At 36.8% G+C, this 23,241-nt stretch overlaps 1 protein-coding gene across 4 annotated transcripts in view; it reads right to left on the bottom strand.

The window, feature by feature from the left end:
• The window catches only part of LOC120767800 (protein doublesex), a 147,303-nt gene extending 131,206 nt beyond the window's left edge, over positions 1 to 16,097 (bottom strand). For 2 of the 4 annotated variants that reach the window (XM_040094070.1, XM_040094078.1), the window contains exon 1: positions 5,599 to 6,663. The gene's annotated coding sequence lies outside the window, so the exon portion shown is untranslated. Of the gene's footprint in view, positions 1 to 5,598; positions 6,664 to 15,481 lie in introns of those variants that run through there. The other 2 variants (XM_040094088.1, XM_040094094.1) reach the window with 2 other exon arrangements.
• Between the last annotated feature and the right edge of the window lie 7,144 nt (positions 16,098 to 23,241).

Here is a 23,241-nt window from a genome sequence, read left to right as displayed (position 1 = left end):
ATCAGTCGATGAATATTATACAACGTGCATCCCAAAAAACTGATGTTATAACCTTGCCAACCGACTTTTTCGTCTTTCCACGCTGGAAGACCGGTTCATCATGTGCAGTCCACCATAATGTATGTCGATTGGAATACAGTGTGAAATGATGGAGCCGTATTTATATTGTCACACCGACGCAAAAATTCGGTTTTATTACGACTGAAGAGCACACAAACACTCCTCAGAATCAGCAATTCGTTGTTTTTGTTAGATTATAAACTTGCAAGGCACTCACTTTGCACTAAGCTTTCGCCTTTTTAGGGGGTCCATTGCCTTCATTGTCCTCGGTGGTCACTTCGTCTCTTACCAAGTTAGCAAATCTCTTTTCAACGGTTGATTTCCCTGGGGAAGAGCCCAAATCAATGATATATCAACATAAGAAATGTTCTTATGATCCATTTTTTTGTAAACTAATACAAGTTGATATTGATATCATCGGCCTCAACAGCCGCGCCGTTAGTTCTGCTTTCTCCAGGCTGGACAAGGAAGCAAAAGAAATGGGTCTGGCAGTGAACGAGGGCAAGACGAAATATCTCCTGTCATCAAACAAGCAGTCGTCGCACTCGCGACTTGGCTCTCACGTCACTGTTGACAGTGATAACTTTGAAGTTGTAGATAATTTCGTCTATCTTGGAACCAGCGTAAACACCACCAACAATGTCAGCCTAGAAATCCAACGCAGAATAACTCTTGCCAATAGGTGTTACTTCGGACTGAGTAGGCAATTGAGAAGCAAAGTCCTCTCTCGACAAACAAAAACCAAACTCTATAAGTCACTCATAATTCCCGTCCTGCTATATGGTGCAGAGTCTTGGACGATGACAACAACGGATGAGTCGACGTTGCGAGTTTTCGAGAGAAAAGTTCTGCGAAAGATTTATGGTCCTTTGCGCGTCGGCCACGGCGAATACCACATTCGATGGAACGATGAGCTCTACGAGATATAAGACGACATCGACATAGTTCAGCGAATTAAAAGACAGCGGCTACGCTGGCTAGGTCATGTTGTCCGATGGACGAAAACACTCCAGCTCTGAAAGTATTCGACGCAGTACCCGCCGGTGGAAGCAGAGGAAGAGGAAGACCTCCACTCCGTTGGAAGGACCAAGTGGAGAAGGACCTGGCTTCGCTTGGAATATCCAATTGGCGCCACGTAGCGAAAAGAAGAAACGACTGGCGCGCTGTTGTTAACTCGGCTATAATCGCGTAAGCGGTGTCTACGCCAATTAAGAAGAAGAAGAAGAATACAAGTTGCTTTACAAAAATGCTACATATGTATATATCATTGACTAATAGTTATAATCTAACTAATAGAAATCATATTGATGGTAGTAGTATTATCTATGGGTCACCCACAGTGAAGCAAGGACGGGTTCTCTAGTATCAGAATAAAACTTTGCGAAAATAGTGCTTTTAAGGTGTACAATCTCAAGTTTAAAAATTTCAAAATCGTACCATCACTTTTTAAACCACCCGATACCAATTATGTGTACCTCTTTTTCTTTTTTTTTTTGGTAAAAATTTGCCTTGACACCAAAAATGGATAACATCAATTCAATAGCACTTGTGGCACTATATATCTAATAAAAGAATTTAAAGTTTTCTGTAAGGCCCCCTATACAACAAACAATGATGATATTTCAGCACATTTTAGGCCGAATAGTCAGTCAGTGCAGACCTTTGCCCAAATATATGTGATATAATAATATTCGGCTTTTCATTTATATTGGTTAATATAAGTACATATGTGATATTTAATCGAAAATTGATTTGGGGTTGAAAATTAATGAAATCACCACCGTCTAAGCCTTTCATCCCTAATAAAATGTTTTCTGTTCCTTCTACTTCTCATCGAATATGAGGATCAGTGAAATGTTCGGTAAGTCTTAATAACATATCATTATCTGAGGATTAAATTACTAGCATCTAATTTAACATTACTTAGCTTTCGTTTTATCTTATCTATTTACTTACAACGTAACTTATTGAAATCACTACATATAACGTATTAAAGGTAGAAAAAAGTACGAACTGCTTTCCACTTTTTTTGTTCATGTAAGATGATTATATCCCTAAGAGATCGAGCCATACCGAGATAAAGACTGGTTTTGGCCGTAGCATAGGGACAAAGCTACTGTTGCATACGAGATATATGTATTATATGTATATATACGTCCACTTTTAAAATGTCGTAAAATGTCTTATCGTCGAATCATGAAACGGTTAAAATGAAAGTTCGCACCAAGGTTACCATTGCTTTAACAGTTTTTGAGACTTACGTATATAAAACACATTGGTGAAAACGACTACGTCGCATCGTACATACTATACATTTTGTGATATATACTGAGATCTGCCATAAGTTCCGTAACAAGTTCAGACAGTTGTATAAATGTTACTCTAATTATTTTTTTAATAAAGTTTATTTTATTTAGGAATGCTTATTTCAGATTCTGTAGCAGCACGTACAATTTATATTGATATTGCCTTGTGCGCTGGAACAGCTATATAAATGTGTATAATGTGGGTTTGGGGCCCGCAACGTACAAACTACTCACAATGAAAAAGAAACAACAATAGCCTCGGATAAAAGACCCCACTTTTGATGACGACCACAACAAACGTAATAAGATCTATGATTTAAGGACAAGAACCTGGAATGTACGGTTCCTAAATTGGTAAGATGCCGATGCCCAGCTGGTTAATGTCCTCGTAAGAGTGAAGGCTGACATCACCGCCGTGCAAGAAATGCGATGGACGTAGGTACTTCTGACATTTACTAAAGCGGCCATATAAAGGAGTGCAAATTCGGTGAGGGATTTGTGGTGGGAGAAAGACTCAGTCGACAAGTGCTGCCATTCACACCGGTGGATGAGCGTCTGGTCACAATTCACATCAGAAAAAAATTTTTCAACATATGCCATTTATGTGCGGCCGAAGCGCGCTTATGACAATTGCCCCCGCCATGATATAAAAATTATGCTTGGCAATGTTAACGCCAGAATGAGCAAAGATGACATATTCCAGCACAAGAAATTTCGCCAAGCTGATTGGCTGTCTCCGGATCGAATTAGAAACCAGATCGATCATGTTGTGATGGATGGACGACTTGTATCCAGTGTCCTTGACGTGGGTACGCACCGAGGATCTAACATCGACTCGGACTACTATCTTGTTGTAGCGAAGATACTCGCCCGCATCTGTACAGCAAATCACGCCCGTCAATAAACACAGGGAAGGTACGACATCGAGAATCTACTATCACAACCTACAGCGAAACGGTTTTCTATCGGACCTGCACTCCTACTCCCTGAGATCACTCACTAGTAGCTCGGTATAAGGGAACTGTGAGCGGTTTTTCAACTGCCTTATATACAGCTGCAAGCAAAACCATTGGTTTTTCGTAAAGGTCGAAAGAACAGCTGGTACGGACAGCCTCCCTCGCAATGTTGCCATCAACCACAACCCGAGCGAGGTGGACGGTAAAAAACTGACAAGGTGCATGCATCAGCTTCTTTGCAATCTGCGCGATTTACTGTGTGATAAACCTCCTTAATATCGCATATAAAGTCTTATCGAGCGTAGTGTGCGAAATATTAAAATCCAGCTTCAACAAACTAATTGGACCTCATCAGTGTGGCTTTAATCCAGGAAAATCTACTATCGAAAAAATTTTCACCATGCGCCTAATCTTAGAAAATACTCACGAAAGGAATATCGACCCACACCACCTCTTTGTCGATTTTAAAGTCGTCTCCGTCACCTCCAAAACGAACTGCTTTTATGCCACTATGTCTGAACTTCGTACCTCTGCAAAGCTAATACGCCTGCGTAAGCTGTCGTTGAAAACACCAAAAGCTTCGTTATCATCGGGAAGAACCTCTCCGAGCCCTTCGATGCCAAACGAGGTTTCAGACAAAGCGACTCCCTATCGTGTGACTTATTCAATCCATTTCTAGAGAAAATAGGTAAGGTACAATCTTCTATAAGAGTGTACAATCACGTCGTTAATTCTGCTTTATCCAGACTAGATGAGAGAGCGAAGCGTCTTAGGCTGGTTGTGAATGAGGACAAGACGAAATATCTCCTGTAATCAAACAGTCACCGCATTCGCAAATTGGCTCGCATGTCTTGGAACCAGTATTAACGCCAATAACACGTGAGCCTCGAAATCCAACGCAGAATAACTCTTGCCAACAGGTGCTGCTTAGGGCGGATCAGGCAATTGATAGGTAAAGTTTATCAAGAAAACAAAGATCAGTTTCCAAGTCATTCATCGTTCTCGGCCTGCTATATGGAGCAATGGCATGGACGACGCCAACATCTGATCTTCTCGAATAAGTATTGACATATTTTTCTATTTTTTAGTGGATTTTTCCGAATGGTTCGAACCACTCGGGGACGACCATTACTCTGTCATCAACTAAATACGTTTGGGACAAATGATAAATATTGCGGTAAACAAACATTCTGAAAATACGGGTATTAAATTCTTTGGGAGCTCATAGATTTCACCAGCGCTTTTTTCACTCATACATATGTACATACTCGTATATACGCAAAGCAATCACATCAATGCAAAATTACAATTTTCAGATAATTAAACAGTTATTTCTCACGAAAAGTTGAATAATTATTAAAATGGATGGATTGATTTATATTTCGATGACAAAAGTGTTTAGGCCACATCTATTACGTTGCGCATATTTATTTTTTTTTTCACTTCCAACGGTTCCAAAATTTTATTTTTAATATTTCCAAATTGTAGGTTGCTAGACGAAGCTTCGGGATTATCCAGCAGGGGCTCAAAAAACTCTCCACCTTTCTAAGTATTATTCATCTAACTGATTAAAGAGCTTAAATTTAAATAAATTATCTTTACCCAGTTTCTCTTTTCTATTAACATTTAATCTAAATAAACGCAGTAATACTGCTTGGTAACAAAGTCGAAACCCGTTTCAAGATTTGAGCATTGACGTATGTAAGTAAAGAAAATTATGACTACAATATGTATATGTACATATGTATATCCGGAGCACGGGTCACTGTCATTAGGGTGACCCAACAATGCCAAAACCAATTTTGAGATTGGAATTGCTAAAGAATCAAACATCAAATTTCATATATTAGATTTCAAACCTGAAAGCAAGGAGGAAACTTTGAACTGCAGGATCAGCCAATTGTAGAAGAATTTCCAAAGACACAACCAAAATAAGAATGAATCACATTATATTTTAGAAACACTCACGGAAAATTTAACTGAGACCACTTAGTATCGATAATAAGTATTTATTTTAACTACATATGATATACCTAAATGTATGAAATAAATCAAGTATTGTAAGCAATTAAATTCTATAGCGGACATTTTAATCATAATATAAATAGATAACAATCAATTCATTGTTACATATGTTTGCAAATGTGTCATCGATTTCGCTCCGCCCACAAACTTCAAATATTATTAGTGGAGATATTTTGATCTCTGCACTATTTCTTGAAATCTTTTACAACTAAAAAAATATATACACTCATTGGAAATAAAATTAAACTTACAATATTTTGTCGATAAATCACGCACTCTCCTTAATCTTTAATTTTTTGAACAATCGTTATATTATATTAGTATTTAATTGCCTTGTTACGATAATGTTATTGTACGAAAGTTGATAACACGGCGATATTGCATTTCTTTTGTATGTTTGTTCACTATTTTTATAATTTTCAGTTTTTAGGTAGAAGTTGACAGCAGCCCTTCAATACACAAGTTCCGTAAACTTTATTTTGCGAACCTTCGTAGTTTAAAAGGATAGGTTTCGTTCAATGAGCTTCCGTATAAATGTGCATGTGTTTGTAATCGACTATTAAAAAATAACTGATCGTGGCTCTGATTGCACTTCCAACGAAACTGAAAATATTTGAATTAACTCCCCGACGGCGAAACCCAAAGTAACAACGCACCCAAACACCCTTTGATTATTGGGTAATGTCAGCGAAGCACGTTACTGTTAGTTTGCGATCGCACGGAACACCAAATTTGAACGACAGCGCATGTAAAATCACAATCCCGAATTTTTGGCACACTTATACATACATATGTCCAATGACCGATGCAATACGCTTAGGAGCAGCTCAAAGCGCAGAAGTAACAAAGGCGGCACTTTTGTATTTATTCTTTCAAAATACAACACGAACTCCGTTAGACAACGCGCAGAACAAGCGGCGACATGAACATCGACAGCGACAGCGACATCAACATCAATTACGAATTCGTTTTTGACTATGAATTCAACTTGAACTTGATGAGCAAAGAATTGGAACAACGTGTGAGGCAAATGCGGATGCGAATGGTGACCGGCCGCAGCGGAACAGCACAGAACTGCGAATGTGGTGTGCAGTGTCCAAGTTGTCGACTCAAGGCGCTGCGATGCTAGCCACTGTGAATTGAGTTGTTCCCGAGTGCTCTAGCCATAGTGGTAACGATGTGCGAATGCACAGACCGTGATAAAGGGTGTAGTGGTTGTGGGGTTCTGCCGTTGCTAAAGAGTTGCTTGGAGCTTGTTGTGTGGCCGATGACCGTAGTGCAGTCGGCTCGTTTTGGCGAATTGTTTGCTGTCAATGACAATGTCACTGCACAGACCTGAGATACGATAGACAAACTGGCGGAGGGTGTACAACTATACAGCAACACGACAGAACCCAATTAAATGCAAACTCTCAAGAGCTAAGGCTGCAACTGCTTCTGTAAATGTTGCCGTTTCTGTTACTTTTGCTGTTGCTGTTAATCTAAATGCATTTCTTCACATGTGTCGGTTCTCTGTCGGTTTGCTGTTGTTGTTCTGCTAACATAGTTGTTTCCTTAGCGGTGAGACGAGTGCATACCGGCGCATTGCCGCAAAAAGTTGTTGCGCAGCCACCACCGCAAGCACTTGTTTAGTGCATATATTTACATATATGTATGTATAAATGAACACCTCCGGAAATGCAGCAACAACTGGCGACTATATAAGCGCTCCTACACGTCCCCGAGACGTCGCAACCAACCGCTCGCAGTTCAGTCGGAAAGTGCTATAGCCAATGTGTATGAACACATCTATGCTTGTCGCTGTGTATTGGTCTCTTTCTGTGTTTGTTCATTTATTGTCGTTAGAATATTGTCGTTGCAATACTGCGAGTGCATGCGGCACCAGAGCAATGTTAAACTGTATACAGTACTGTTAGTTCGCAACTAGCTTTCCTGTTACGGCGCTGTTGTGCAGTCCGTGCTGTCGTTGCACACGAACCAAGTTGTTCGAAGTGGTTTGACCGATCCAACACTATTCGACAAACGATTTATTTTTTTTTTTTATTATTATCTTGAAAGCGTCGCTCTCACCATGATTGTAGTTCATTTATTTGCAATTATGTCTCCCTGAATTTACACACTTACAAAAAGGCGTTCGACCGGCTGCAGCACTTCGCATCTGTTTTGTGCTCAGGTATTCAGAGCTAGTAATCAAGCACAGAAATTTATCCACTCTTCTAATAGACGACCTTATACATGGCCTACAGCAGTTGCACTTTAATGTACAAATTAAAGAGAGCATTTGATTTCATCAAGATCGAAAAATTGTGCGCTATGGATTCCTCCACAATTACGTTTGTTGTAACACAGAAAGTTATAAAATATAATTATACTATGGTTTAAAGCTAGCAAGTAAGGACTGATTTGCGAAAAATGTCCTGAAACGTTCGTATTCGTTCCAGATGGTTCTCAACCAAACAGAGTGTGGGCAGATTGCTCACTATCTACCTAAGTTTGTTATTTTTTTTAATTTTTTATGTTCAATAACCAGACAATAAAATATGACATAAGAATGTGAACTGTATTCTTTCTCTTGCGACCATTAAGGAATTGATTAAGCATTGAGCTAATTTAATTTATTCGTGTGGTTTCGCTCTTATCAGTCCATTTTTTTATTCTCAACATATACAATTTAAAAAAAAAATCCCACTGTCAGGCTTTTGGTGCAATTTTCCGACCGAAAGACCCGGCCTTGTTATATGTAAGTATGTATGTACTTACATACTTTAAAATTTCCTTAATATTGAATATTTAAAGAATATACTAAGCAGCGAAAGAAATCTTTGTCCAACCAGTTGTCTCAAATGGTGTCATTCTAAATTGTATGGTGGGTTCCACTTACATATGTATGTATATTTAAATATTATACATATACATACATACTATGTATGTATGCACATACATATACACCATAAATTTTGATTGCATAGCGAATTGCGTACCACGTGTTGGTTAGACGGGGAGATATTAAATGTTGGACTTATTATTATCGAACCCTTATTGTTATATCGTGCAAAATGTAAATAATAAATGAATATATATAGATACGTAACATTATCAATAGCACAAAGAGAGTTGATCACGAAACCGATAACCCTTTCTCAACGAAGCAAATTCTCTTAGGTTGTTGAGCGGATATCACCGAAGCAATAGCATGCCACACTCATGGTTAGTTGGTACCTCAAAGAATACTCAAATTATACAAATTTATCGCCATACTTCTCTTGCGATCGCTGACAAGCCGTTCGAAGCGAGCCTCCACTAGCGGTTTACACTCAATGCGATAACACTCATGGGAACTCAACAACTCCCCATGAAACAGGGTACATCAGCAAGATCGAAAGCTTTCGTTGTACATATCAAACAACTAAAATGCAAAACAAAGTATAATCAAAAGTTAGAAATCGAGAATTATTGATACAAGTTTAAGTTCAGTTAGCAGACGCGCCCAAGTTCTAACAAAACTTCAAATTTTTTTCAATACGAGTGGTTTCTATTTTATATCGTTTTTTTCCTTCTTCTGTAAATTTCTTTTCTGTTATGTTATGTTATTTCGCATTTTAGGTGACGAAATATACGAATCTCTTATCGTCTACTTATAGTATTCTCTTTTCCTAATTCAAACTCTTTGCAGTATATTGATTATTCCCTTATTCCGGAACAGAAAATGCTGATAACCATAACTGATTTGTAAATATCGGAAGAAACGAGTAAATGCTAACTTAAGGAACCGCGGTGGATAAACTAACATATTGGATGAAATTGTGGAAGAAGAAGCAGAGTAAAGTATGTAGAAAAGGTGTGAAGTGGAAGTGCAGAAAATGCAAGACAGACAAGGGCCTGCGTGCTTCAACAATTAGTCTCATTTTTTATATGATTGCAGAGGTTAACATTGCAGTTTTCTCTTCTTCAACCACATTGTTATTATTCATTTACGCCTTGGGCCGAGGTTTAACCCTCCACTAGCGGATCTCATAAGTAAGCACGATAAGTTCTTTAATTTCTTTCTTAATTACCATTGCTTTGAATTGAGTCGGTTCAAAATGTTAAAGCTACTATCATTTAATTATTTGAAAATGCAATATTTTTATTGTCGAAGGCAATCTTATTCATATAAATTTTATTTTCTTAATTTTATAAATTAATAAAATTTACGATACGACACATTCTTTTCTTCTGAACTGTATTGTAATCCACTGCATCTTGTGCATGTGACAGACATGTGGTTAAAATACGGTGATGACACACATTGAAGTGAAGTAAACTCAAATACTAGTATGTGTTTCATAGGCAATAGTTATTTCAAAAAAATGTTAATAATAAATATGTAGTTGTGTGTAATGGAAAAATGAGTGATATTATTTCAAATACTGCAAAGTTGACGTTGCCATAAAGTAAGGCATTTCATTAATTTCACGAAAATAAATTGTAAAATTTTTTTTTTCCATTTCATTTATTAATTCCATGGAGCTTTTTTTATAAAATTGTAACTAAATTCGTAACCTTTTTTTAGTGCTTTTTGAAATACCGCAATGAAATATGCTAGCATTGTTACCAGGAAAATACTACATTGCTCACTTGGTAAAGCGCTAGTATTTGCTGACACATATGTACATACATATGTATGTATCTGGCATTCGTTTGTAGTATGGCATTATTACGAAATGTCTGTCACAGGCGTTAGAAGAAAGTTTTTCATAGTTTCTGAAAAATTTAATCTAATAATCTAATATTTATATGATTTTCCAAAAATACTAATACTTTATCTTAATAAATCTTTAATTTAAAAAATAATTCTACTCATCTTATATAAGGAGTATGCGAATATGTAATATTAATATGTCTGGCAAATCAGGGTTAAAAGCAAAAAAACATCTATACACTGTACGCTTTGTTAAGTTTGCTTTACAATTTTCGAAAATATTTCATATACATTTTTCTCACTCTCCCTCTCTCAGCTATGCTATTTTTTTGCCACACAAATCAATATGCTCTTATATACATACATATGTATATATACATATTTGAGTATTCGCACTTAGTTTAATGTATCTCAAAGTAGGAAATTGAAACGCAACAAGTTTGCAAGTTTTGTACGCTCATACATCATATCCATGGCTATACAGCTGTGTTCATAATATTGCAACTAAATTTTAACAAAACTTGTTTTCGGGTTAGAATTAAAAGAAAAAATTATCCTTAACAGAAATACATACATATAACGTATAACGTTGGTATTTCTTCGCAATTAATCGCTTTAGTGACCATTAAACCCTGTAAACAGGGCGAATTGCCGCTTTAAATTTTATGTATTATATATATTATTGTTTTTTCTTAAGAAAACATGTTAATAGTTTCTCACACATTTTCGATGGGGTTCAGGTGAGGGCACTTTGAGGGGCTATCCATTTTTCTAGAGTTACATAGTTAAAAGTTGTTTGTTTACTGATTTTAGATTGGGATTTGACAAATTTTTCTGATCGTCCTGCACTCATACGAGTATTATGGTTAAGATTGTCATTGACCTTCGGAGAGCTAATATTTGGGTGCCTTTTAACTCATGCAATGATTTTTGGTCAGTTAGCTCGTCTCTCTATCCTTTAACATCAAAAAGTTTGATTGGTGTGATAACGAAACCCAAACGAATTATAACTTGTTCTCTATACCATTACATAAAGCTGAAAGCACAATTTTAGGAGAAATTTCATTAAAATATATCCAAGTTGCTCCTCCATTAACATGAACACAACCGTTAGCATGGATGTGGTATTGTATGAATGTATATCTACAGATACCCAGTCGAACCTTGCAGAATGCGGTTTCCAAAAAATACCTTTTAAGGTACTGCCGGCATAATAAGGAACACACGTGTAAGTATCTTCAGTAAATATTCGTTATGACAAATTATAAAATATCTGCATGCAAAATTTCCAATGTTGGTTTTTTTTACTGCTGAATTTCATTTGCTTCGGTCAAGACGAACGAAGAGCAAGCAAATATGAGTGAGAATACTTTCAAATAGTTTTATTAATGGTGATCTTCAGTACATTAAGGTTTTAAAATTCATTTAATAATGTTATAATTCATTAGTAAGAAAAGTTTCAGCGTAAAAACAAGAAAAATTTTTAACTTCTGCACCAAAGTTATTCCCTTCCAGATATACATATATTTTAAACCATAAAAGGATATAAAAAAATTAATATTCTGACTTTGATCAGATACTTAGTTTGAAAGGTAGCTATAAGCTGTTGTGGTCCGATCTGAAAAGTATTTTCGGAGATTGTAACGCTTCTATGCCAAATTTCGTGACATACCTTGTCCGGTTAAAAAGTTTTTATACAAAGACTTGAGTTTGCTCGGTAGCTATACACACGTGATAGAAATTCTTCTTTTTAGAAGGAAAATCACGCAGCGATTGAAGGTTGATGAGAAAAGCTGAAATTCGGGCGACTGTATGTCTGTCTGTCCGCCCGTGTAAGCTGTAACGTGAATAAAAATTAACATATTTTGATGAAATTCGGTGCACATGGCAGTAGCGCGGAGTTCGTGGATAGGCGGAATCGAACCCCTGCCACGCCCACAAAATACCATTAACCGAAAACCTATAAAGTGCCATGACTTAGCACTAAATTAAAATATGAAACTTTAATTTGGCACAGGGGATCGGACACTTGTGGACAAAAAATTTTGAAAACGTGGGCGCGACCCTACACTCTATTAAATTTAAAGTACATACCTCCTAAACTACTAAAGCGCAAATGCTATAAGAATTCCTACCAACAGTGTGAAAAAGGATGAAATCGGAAAATTACTCCGCTCACTCCCCATATAACGCTGCTGTTAAAAACTACCAAAAGTGCAATAAATCAATAACCAATAATAAATAAAAAACATTTTGGTTTTCTTACAAATCTTATGCCGAATTTGACGGTCAGTGTATGAGTTATATAAAGTACAAGGCGGGTTCCAAAGTAAACAGGACTTAAAAAAAAACAGAATAAATAGTTTTTTCGGCAAAATCAATTTATTTTATTCAAATGAAAGCCTTTTGAATGGCCTACGTCTGCATAACGCTTTCCTTTCATGGGCAAATGCATTTTTCTGAAAAGGAAGAAGTCGCTCGGTGCCATATCAGGTGAATACGGAGAGTTGTTAATGGTTAAAATGTGATTTTGGTCAAATAATCGGTCACAAGATGTCCTTCGAATGTTGGATACTGAGCAATTTTTGGAGATGTTTTTTGATGAATTCACGCACAGTTTCGATGGAATTTCCGGTGATCATTTTTCGGATTTTGATTGGCCCACATGTTGATCGTCATTTATGTCCTCATGATCACTTTGAAAACGTTAAAACCACTCGTGGACTCTGCTACGGGATAGACAATCATCGTCATAAACTTGTTTCATCAACTGAAATGTTTCGGTAAAAGTTTTACCAGATTTCAAAAAAAAATTTAATGTTGACTCTTTGTTCGAAGCTCATGACATTTAAAACGCAATACTTCACTTTCAATAAATGAAACGCCATTCTAACTCACCAGCCCAAATATAGATGGCGTCACCTGGGGGCACCTGATTCAAAAAGTCCTGTTTACTTTGGAACGCACCTTGTATATGTATATAAAAATGCTTAGATTCTGATCCTCTGGTTGACGTTTTAAATCTTATGGTATTTTCCTAGCTCTGATTCTTGCAAGTTGCAAGAGTATAAAGTGTTCGGTTGCACCTGAAATTAGCTCTTTTTCCCCGTTTTGTATATGATTGAAAAATGCTTTCCTTTTAACGGCCGCAATTTCTGGCCGTCTGAGAGCATTTTGGAACCTTGCACGTGTTCAAGTGCTCCGTCACAATGTCATGAACGACAAATAATGATAAATTTAACATCTGGGCAATTAAACGAATACTTAGTCGATAGTCTGAGTGCAAAACTTTGCGCACACGAGTCACATTGTCAGTGTTTGTCGAAGTCGCAGGTCTCCTAGCACGGTCTTCATCAGCGACCTCTTCGGGGCCCTCCAAAACTGCCTGGTGCCACCGAACACACCACTTCTTGCTAAAGCAACATCTCGGTAAGCCTGCTTGATTATATCAAACGTTTTCGGCTTGCACCACTCAATAAAACACGTCGCGCGAAAATATTTCTTCTGACTCTCCAGGTGCTCGGTGACAACTGACCAGATGCTTGTTCTTTAGCTAGGAACACCTTCTACCGAATCCAGTCGGTGCGCGCAAGCTCCGAAGTACAGTCGCGGCGTAGGAAAATCATTCCTATCACTTTCCGGACTAATATTATATATTACCGCTAGGTAATGTTACGAACCAAACGATTGTAAAATGTTGTGTAATACACTTGTCCTATATAAATAGACTATGGGTAGCTAAAATAATGTTCGACATGAATGAAAGGATTGTAATGTATACAAGTAAAGACAGACGAAGTTCGGGCGTAACCGAACATTTTAAACTCTAGCAATTTCAGAGGTCTCAGGCGAGAAAATACTTTCTGATTAATTTATAAGACTGACCACGGTCTTGAGTCAAGCCTCTTGACCAATTTCATTCATATTTAGCGCAAAATTGCATCCTTTTTTATAAAAATTTTCCTCCAAATTTCATTAAAATGTCACACATTTTGACTGATGTACATACATAAACGCTGTAAAGTCAGATGGAAAGTTAATCTTGATTGGAGTCACTATATCGGGTATACGAAGCAACGCTAAAACAAGGAAAATCTTTTCGTTTTCACATACAATATCGGCAATGCTAATGTTCCTTACATTTTGACCGATATATACAGTACTATAAGCCAATCGGAAGTTTGAAATTCTTATATTGGGTATATGGGGAGTATTACCCAATTTTATCAAATTTTGCCATTACGATACATCATTAAATTAATAATATAACTCACAGAATGACCAATTTATACAGTGTTGAGTCAAGCAGATATGTGAAAATGTTGAATTTGTTAAATATGTGGGGTTTTTAGAAACCAATGACCCGATTTTACCAATTTTTAATACTGAACACTTATTACCAGGAAAATACGTTCTCTGAGATTCTTGATTCTTTCGATCAGTCAGCCATAGGCCAACATATTCAGAGGTTTGATCTAGATTTGATTTTAAACAATTTGATTCTTTAAATATTTTTATAAAGTTTTTTACCGATAACTTCATTAGTGTTTTATTTGTATGCTGTAAAATGAAGGAAATAGATGGACTTTAAGATTTTGTTATGTGGAAAAAAGGAGTGGTTGTATTGTCCTCCGAATTATGCTGAAATTGGTCGAAAGTTTCCTGAGAAATAAGATTACACCTGGAGATTAACGTTGCCACGCCCATTGTCCAATTTACATTTCTCCTCCTACGAAGCCTCTCCATCTAATTGTAAAGTTTTTTGCTTCTGCGTGGTTTTCAACATTAGTCTTATATAGGTGAGCAAATTCGCCATAAATAGCAATAATAGTTTTTGAGATACATATGTACAACAAACCTAGTAGGGGCCGGCCGTGCCCACTTTTAAAAAATAAATTACAGTTTTATAGCTTAACTTGGGGCTTAGTTACATTACGAATAGGCAGACAGACAGTCATTCGGAATTCAACTCGTCTCGTCATACTGATCATTTATATATAAATAGCTCCTTTTTCCCCTTATTTCCATTAGGCAATAGCAGCAACCGTTAGGTGAACAAAACTATTAGACTCTCAGTTGCAACCGAATGCAAGGGTATGAAAAGCGTAACTACAGCACTATAGTGAACAAAATCGTGAAGCACCTACACCAAACTATCTTGACACCATTACGAATTCTTGCTAGAACATAATCGATTTAAAACGTACTTCTTCCTAAGTCACCAAGGTCGAAAGCCTTATCTCTGCAAAAGTCTAGTTCTTGCTGGGGTAACAGTATTTTAAGTAAATACAATTCGAATACCCTGTGGTCGTATTAGACTATACAATCACAAACCAGATTTAGAAATACATATATAAATAACGAGCGTTATAAAGACATACAAACATATGCACATTTTAACACACAACTGTTTAGTGTATGAATTAATCCATTTCGATGCAAATGACTCTTACCATTGATGAAAATGTGTAGTCATCGACAAAAGAGTAGAAAAATTTCCCGGCCGGTGATATATTAGTCGCTGGTAACTGCAACTTTCCCAGGCAGGAAATGATGAGACTAACGGACCGGTTGGATGTACGAACTCACTTGAAACGCATTACTTCGGAAATAACGGAGATCACTGCTGGGTTTGCGGAATTATGTTGCTTCGTATGTGTGTATCTAGAACTCAGTTACTTAAATATATGCAATTTGGGCAATGCAATTGAAGTGTACCGTGCAACCACATAATTTAACTTCACTGATTTGTATAATAACATGAAAGTCCATTGCATCGGCTGCGATACATACAACCATATACATATGTATGTATATACTATATGTGTATGCACATTTTAACAAAGGTGCTGAACTGAAACTGGCATACTCAGAGTATAACACAATCAATTAACTTTTTATTTCGACATAATTTATTAGATTGGCAATAACAAACGCGTATTTATACTTTTCCATCTCGAGCCCCGTCGCCCCGTCGTCCCGTCGCCCGGACACTATGAACGACCGGCACCCGAATACGCGTTATGCTATGCATTTATTTATTTATTATTACTTTTTGACATGGTGTCTCGAAGCACCACGGCAGCATCATAGCGGCCCCAGCGTCTGATAAAGTAGTTTAGTTACTAAAAATGCGCGCCATCGAGAGCTGATTGCAATTTTTCATGCATTATCATTGGCCCATTTTGTAACTCACCTTTAATGTTGGGAGACGTCCTCAGCACGCAACTGAGTCCGTAGACTCTTTGAGAATTGCTATGGCTGTCGAATCAAAGAGCGCCAACTGTTAAGAGCACCATGACAGAGTGCGACAATCTCTCTAACTAGTGGTAATAACCATATCTTCTTGTAGAACCTTGCATATATCAGTAGGAAGACCAATGAAGACATTACGAATCTTTGAATAAGAATAGCAACTTTTTGTTGCGGAGGAATTTAAATTTGAATTGCAGATAGCTAGGCGTATCACATTCGAAATTACTTAATTTCATACAAAGCCAGGTGCTCGTGCACTGTTATTCTTTGCTTTTGGTAACCAACATAAAAATTGTAATTATTTTAAAGAATATTTATTTTTGAATATAATAAAAAATTGTATTATTTTAATGATAAAAATATTAAATTAAATAATTTCAGAACCAAATTAGAGGATATCCTCTAATATAGATGATAAAATTAGCCTAGATAAGTTAATTCGTTTTTTTAATATCGTGTCACAGGAAGATATATTTGAAGTCATTGTCCGAGAATGGACTGGATAAACTATAGTCGAAATTGAATGAAGCCGCTCCTTGAGGTACCCCAGACTTCACGATCTTAGAATGATTTTCAGTATTCCAATTGATTTAATGCCGAATATATCTGTCAATGTGTGAGTTGTCGTTATAAAATTCTCAAACGTATTCAGTGTAATGTCAAATTAAATTAAATCAGTTCAGACCGTACCCTAGCCTCAACAGCCCCCATACAGTGATTTTCAACTTTATACTGTACATATCGGTCAACATGTGTGATATTTTGATGAAGTGGAATGAAATTGGTCCCTTCGGTCACGTCGGCTGACAACTACTCAATATTAAAGTTCGTTCCCATTGATTTGTGTTGGTTATACATATTGATTTTAATATTTATATATTACATATTGGGACTGAGGCCTAAGCAGCTAGTGTCCCTTTGTTTTTCTGGTATGTCTGCAAATTTATTTACAGGTCTTATTAAAATAAATAATAATGTACGGTTATATTGATTTTGGTAGATATGTCGGCAAGTAGTTGTGTAAATTTCGTGTGTTCCACTCTAAGACGGGAGAATCCCGCCGTCGCAAGGAGTTGGCCATCGACTAATTCGTACCGAATAGTACCGAATCTTGCTAGCTGTTCGGCTCCGCAGTTTCCAGCAATTCCGCTATAGCTAAGACCCCAAAAAGGCTGATAAGGAAGTGGGTTGATGCTATTTCTAGTTAGGACAGACATTATTCGACTAACATCCGGTTGACTTTACTCTATTTGATTGGTTTTACACCTCAAAGTATTTCCCCGGTTTTGATTTTTGCAAGTTGCAAGAGTATAAAATATTCGGTTGCACCCTTCCTTACTTGTTTATTTTTAATTTGTCAAAACTTAAAAAATATTTTCCGGTCTTTGATCCCTTCAAATTGCGATAGTATAATACGTTTGTCTCCACCCGAACTTAGCTCCTCCGTACTTTTTTCTGTTTGTTCTTCTCTTTATAAGTATTTTTGTTAGCAAGACTGAGAACAACTATTCTTGCAGTTAATACTAACAACTAACGATTGCAATGAACCAGTGGTCGGCAAACTTACGAATTCAAACGATTTAGATTGAGAGAAAAAGTGCGTCTTAAGAACTCAAAACGGTACAATTTTTTCAATTTGGAACGTGCCTAAATCATTTTACTTTTCCCAAATACAGGGTCTTTTTTAGACGCTTGGTTTTCAATGCGGCAACACTTTCTGCGGAGTGTGTCTTTTTGACAGCAGTTTCTTGATTTATACTCAGTTTTCAAAATTTTGTTCAGCCTCTGTGTTCAGAGGCAATCATTGGTTCATATTTCTTAAAAAATGAAGCCGACCATATGGTTAAAATGAACCCTATGACTTTTTCGTGCCTGAATTGAAGAATGCTGATGTGGTTAACCTCTGGTTACAACAAGACAATCAAGTGATTGATGACAACTTTTGGTGAGCACATTAGCTCGCGTCGTGAGCCTCTGGCGTGGCTCTAAGATCGTGCAATTTAACATCACTGGACTATTTCTTGTTGGGTTATGTGAAGTCGCTTGTCTACTCAGATAAGCCCGAGACGATTTCTGCATGCCTTATAAATTCTGAGTTGCTCATTCGACAAGGTACTGTATGAATGCTCAGTTACTAAATTATTGAACCTCAGCCAACGGAGTTCAGTTCACTATGTAATAGCAAGAGATGAAGTATAATTTGAAGCAATTCCGTTGTAATTCAGAGCGCACTCAGAGAATGACATGCGGACAATGGGCTACCATCCACAGCAATACACTCACCTTAGGTGCCTTTGAAAGAAATAAAAATATCGACAATTTTACTGATAAGTTTCGCACTCTTCTTCGGCAGAAAAAATGAGTTGTTGCATCAAAGTGGTAATCGAACCTTATGTGCTTAGCGCTCTGAACCAGGGTTGCTAAATTGTGAGAGAAAAGTGTGGACGACAATCTGTGAAAGAAATATACATAATTAGTTGGGCAACTTTCGGAACTAGACTATGATGTTTAATGATCTTTCGAATAATTAATGGTTTTCTGGATCTTCGTTTACGTAACAATTGACAATTTTACCTTCGTAAAAAATTCGGTTATTTTCTAAAACTAAGTTCTATAGTAAAATAAGTAAGTAATGTATCGTCATCACCCACCAAAGATAGTCATCATCAGAATTTACTTTGCTTGTTTTGCGGGGTTTTGCCGAAAGTACGTTCGAAAGGCCGGACGCGGACATTATTCTAGTAGTGTTTTGTTCAAATTATCTCTGATAAACGGACAAGATCTCATAAATTGTGTTAAGCAAATTATGTACAATTTATAGTTCCCGCTTTTTTATTCCTATTAAGTTTTGGTGTTTAAGACAGTTTCCTTAAGAACAACACGTAAAATGATCACAGCAAGCGAACAAGTTGCCTTGCGCTGGTGCTGTCTGGTTCGTGGTGGCTTAAGGGGGTATTATCATGTAATCACTTCGAAAAATCGATTTTTTTTATATTTTGACAGTAAAACCTATTGAAAACATCCTGTGAAAAATTCAGACCGAAATTCATAGTATTTGATAAGTTACAGCTCATAGTCGCCCACGTGTCGTAAGCGATTGTCTACCAGGCACCATGACATTTGAAACTTTAAACGTATTTTTCTCGAATCATCATTTTCTGAAACTGTCACGGTCCTAAAAAAAAGTATGCAACCGATTGCTTTAAAATTTACATATGTTCTTCTACTCATTTATGGTTATCGCCCCTACCAGAATTGTTTATTTTCGAAAATATTTTCATATTTTTTTAAACGATTTTTAACGAAAAAACAAGATTTTCGTGACTTTCGACATTTTTTTGTTTTAATGAAATTGATTATATTTGGTAGGGACGATAGCCGCAGAACTACTGAATTATTATTCATTCGATTTTTTTATTTCAGACAACATGAACAGCCGCTATCACCATGACCAGTGAACTACTTTTTTTGTTGGGGACTACTTTGATTTAAAAAAAAAAATATATACAAAATGTTAAAAACGAAAAAAAGTTGTTTTTTTGTATATTTCAAAATACAAATAAAAATATATTAAAAAATTAAAAAGATTGAATTTTGTTGTCGCATAAAAAAAATGTTCCTAAAAAGTGGTAAAATGTATGCGTTCACATGAGAGTACCTCCTTAACGGAAACTAATGGGCTAATGGCAATCCGCTTAATGCGGATAAGTTTGTAAAAAACTTTGTTGGTTTTACAAATTTGCCGTTTTTCATGAAAACAAATTAAATCTCCTCACGATGAGTACATTATGATTCAAAAACCTATATTGAATGAGTTGTTAGTTAGAAAATTAAATAGTTAACAAGTAAGGAAGGGCTAAGTTCGGGTGTCACCGAACATTTTATACTCTCGCATTATAAAGTGATAATCGAGATTTCATTATACGTCATTTACATATTTTTCAAATACCGTATTTTTGTAAAGTTTTATTCCGCTATCATCATTGGTTCCTAATGTACTATATATTATACAGAGAAGGCATCAGATGGAATTCAAAATAGCGTTATATTGGAAGAAGGCGTGGTTGTAAACCGATTTCACCCATATTTTGTACATGTCATCAGGGTGTTAAGAAAATATTATATACCGAATTTCATTGAAATCGGTATAGTAGTTCCTGAGATATGGTTTTTGGTCCATAAGTGGGCGAGGCCACGCCCATTTTCAATTTTTAAAAAAGCCTGGGTGCAGCTTCCTTTTGCCACTTCTTCCGTAAAATTTAGTGTTTCTGACGTTTTTGATAGTCGGTTAACGCACTTTTAGTGATTTTCAACATAACCTTTGTATGGGAGGTGGGGGGTTATTATCCGATTTCTTCCATTTTGGAACTGTATATGGAAATGCCTGAAGGAAACGACTCTATATAATTTGGTTGACATGGCTATAGTAGTTTCCGAGATATGTACAAAAAACTTAGTAGGGGGCGGGGCCACGCCCACTTTTCCAAAAAAATTGCGCCCAAATATGCCCCTCCCTAATGCGATCCCTTGTGCCAAATTTCACTTTATTATCTTTATTTATGGCTTAGTTAAGACACTTTATAGGTTTTCGGTTTCCGCCATTTTGTGGGCGTGGCAGTGGGCCGATTTTGCCCATCTTCGAACTTAACCTTCTTATGGAGCCAAGCCAGACGGACGGACGGACAGACAGACATCCGGATTTCGACTCTACTCGTCACCCTGATCACTTTGGTATATATAACCCTATATCTGACTCTTTTAGTTTTAGGACTTACAAACAACCGTTATGTGAACAAAACTATAATACTCTCCTTAGCAACATTGTTGCGAGAGTATAAAAACAGTAAACGTAGTTGATATATACCCCAATGCACTCGCAATTTGAAAAACTCAATGGCAGGTGAAATATTTTGCTTTTTAAAGGTAGATTAACAGTTATATTTGGGTGTTGTTCTATATTATATTCGAAGTCGAAAAAGTCTTTTTGTATTTCTAATCAAACTTCAACTTATTTTTATACTCTCGCAACAATGTTGCTAAGGAGAGTATTATAGTTTTGTTCACATAACGGTTGTTTGTAAGTCCTAAAACTAAAAGAGTCGGATATAGGGTTATATATACCAAAGTGATCAGGGTGACGAGTAGAATCTAAATCCGGACGTCTGTCTGTCCGTCCGTCCGTCCGTTTGTCCGTCCGTTTGTCCGTCCGTCCGTCCGTTTGTCCGTCCGTCTGTCCGTCCGTCCGTCCGTGCAAGTTGTAACTTGAGTAAAAATTGAGATATCATGATGAAACTTTGTACACGTATTTCTTGGCTCTATAAGAAGGTTAAGTTCGAAGATGGGCAAAATCGGCCCACTGCCACGCCCACAAAATGGCGGAAACCGAAAACCTATAAAGTGTCTTAACTAAGCCATAAATAAAGATAATAAAGTGAAATTTGGCACAAGGGATCGCATTAGGGAGGGGCATATTTGGGCGCAATTTTTTTGGAAAAGTGGGCGTGGCCCCGCCCCCTACTAAGTTTTTGTACATATCTCGGAAACTACTATAGCTATGTCACCCAAAGTCTATAGAGTCGTTTCCTTCAGGCATTTCCATGTACTGTTCAAAAAGTGGAGGAAATCGGATAATAACCCCGCCCACCTCCCATACAAAGGTTATGTTGAAAATCACTAAAAGTGCGATAACCGACTAACAAAAAACGGCAGAAACACTACATTTTACGGAAGAAGTGGCAAAAGGAAGCTGCACCCAGGCTTTTTTTAAAAATTGAAAATGGGCGTGGCGTCGCCCACTTATGGACCAAAAACCATATCTCAGGAACTACTATACCGATTTCAATGAAATTCGGTATATAATATTTTCTTAACACCCTGATGACATGTACAAAATATGGGTGAAATCGGTTCACAACCACGCCTTCTTCCAATATAACGCTATTTTGAATTCCATCTGATGCCTTCTCTGTATAATATATAGTACATTAGGAACCAATGATGATAGCGGAATAAAACTTTACAAAAATACGGTATTTGAAAAATATGTAAATGACGTATAATGAAATCTCGATTATCACTTTATAATGCGAGAGTATAAAATGTTCGGTGACACCCGAACTTAGCCCTTCCTTACTTGTTAAATTTATAATAATAAATAAATAAACAAATATGTACCATTTTGGTCGACCTTTTTTGCCATTTTTCCGCTAGAGACATTTTCCATCAGTGTAAAACTTTCATCAGTGTAAATCGAAATTTCCAAATTTCCAAAAGAGAAGCGAGCGAACCATTGTTGTGCTACACGAACTGATACAGCATTACAGCTGTAAACTTCACAAGTTTCATTGGGTGGCATTCTTCCTTTTTTCGTACAAATTTCAAAATAAAGCCAATTTCTTCAGTATTTTCACTAATTTTTGAAAAGCTGAAACTTTTTTTCAACTTCCCGAATTTAATTTTCTTTTGGTTAAAATAAGCTTAAAATCGACATCCATTGACAAAATACGAAAGGATTTTTTCGACTACCCATATTTTTATGTACTAGAATAGAGATATGGACCGATAACACATAGTACCGACTCTTGCTATTTCTTCTGGTAGTGATAGACACTATTGAACTAACTTTGCCACTTTTACCTGAAAAAATCTACAGTGATCTTATAGCCTAAAACTAAGTTGACGGAGTGTTCCTAACAGAAAACTCCCTCTTCAAACTTCCCTCCACGCCACGACCTATCCCCCGAAAAACTCTCTTCGCCTCCTCTCCAGCGACTTCGACGCATCCACATATCCCTCGTTTGTATGTGAGTACAGAAATAGCCACCAGCGGTAGACTCTATGAAAATTTCGGAATGTCCGTGTTTTAACCCTTTCACATACCCATCTCTACATTCGCAGCAATGCATCTGCCGACTACATCCATGAATACAACTTAAGAATTATGCTTTAGCTAAGTGGT

The sequence above is a fragment of the Bactrocera tryoni genome, chromosome 1 (assembly GCF_016617805.1).
Source record: "Bactrocera tryoni isolate S06 chromosome 1, CSIRO_BtryS06_freeze2, whole genome shotgun sequence".
In the NCBI taxonomy this organism is placed as follows: Eukaryota; Metazoa; Arthropoda; class Insecta; order Diptera; family Tephritidae; genus Bactrocera; species Bactrocera tryoni.
This window is presented reverse-complemented; position numbering and strand designations above follow the sequence as displayed.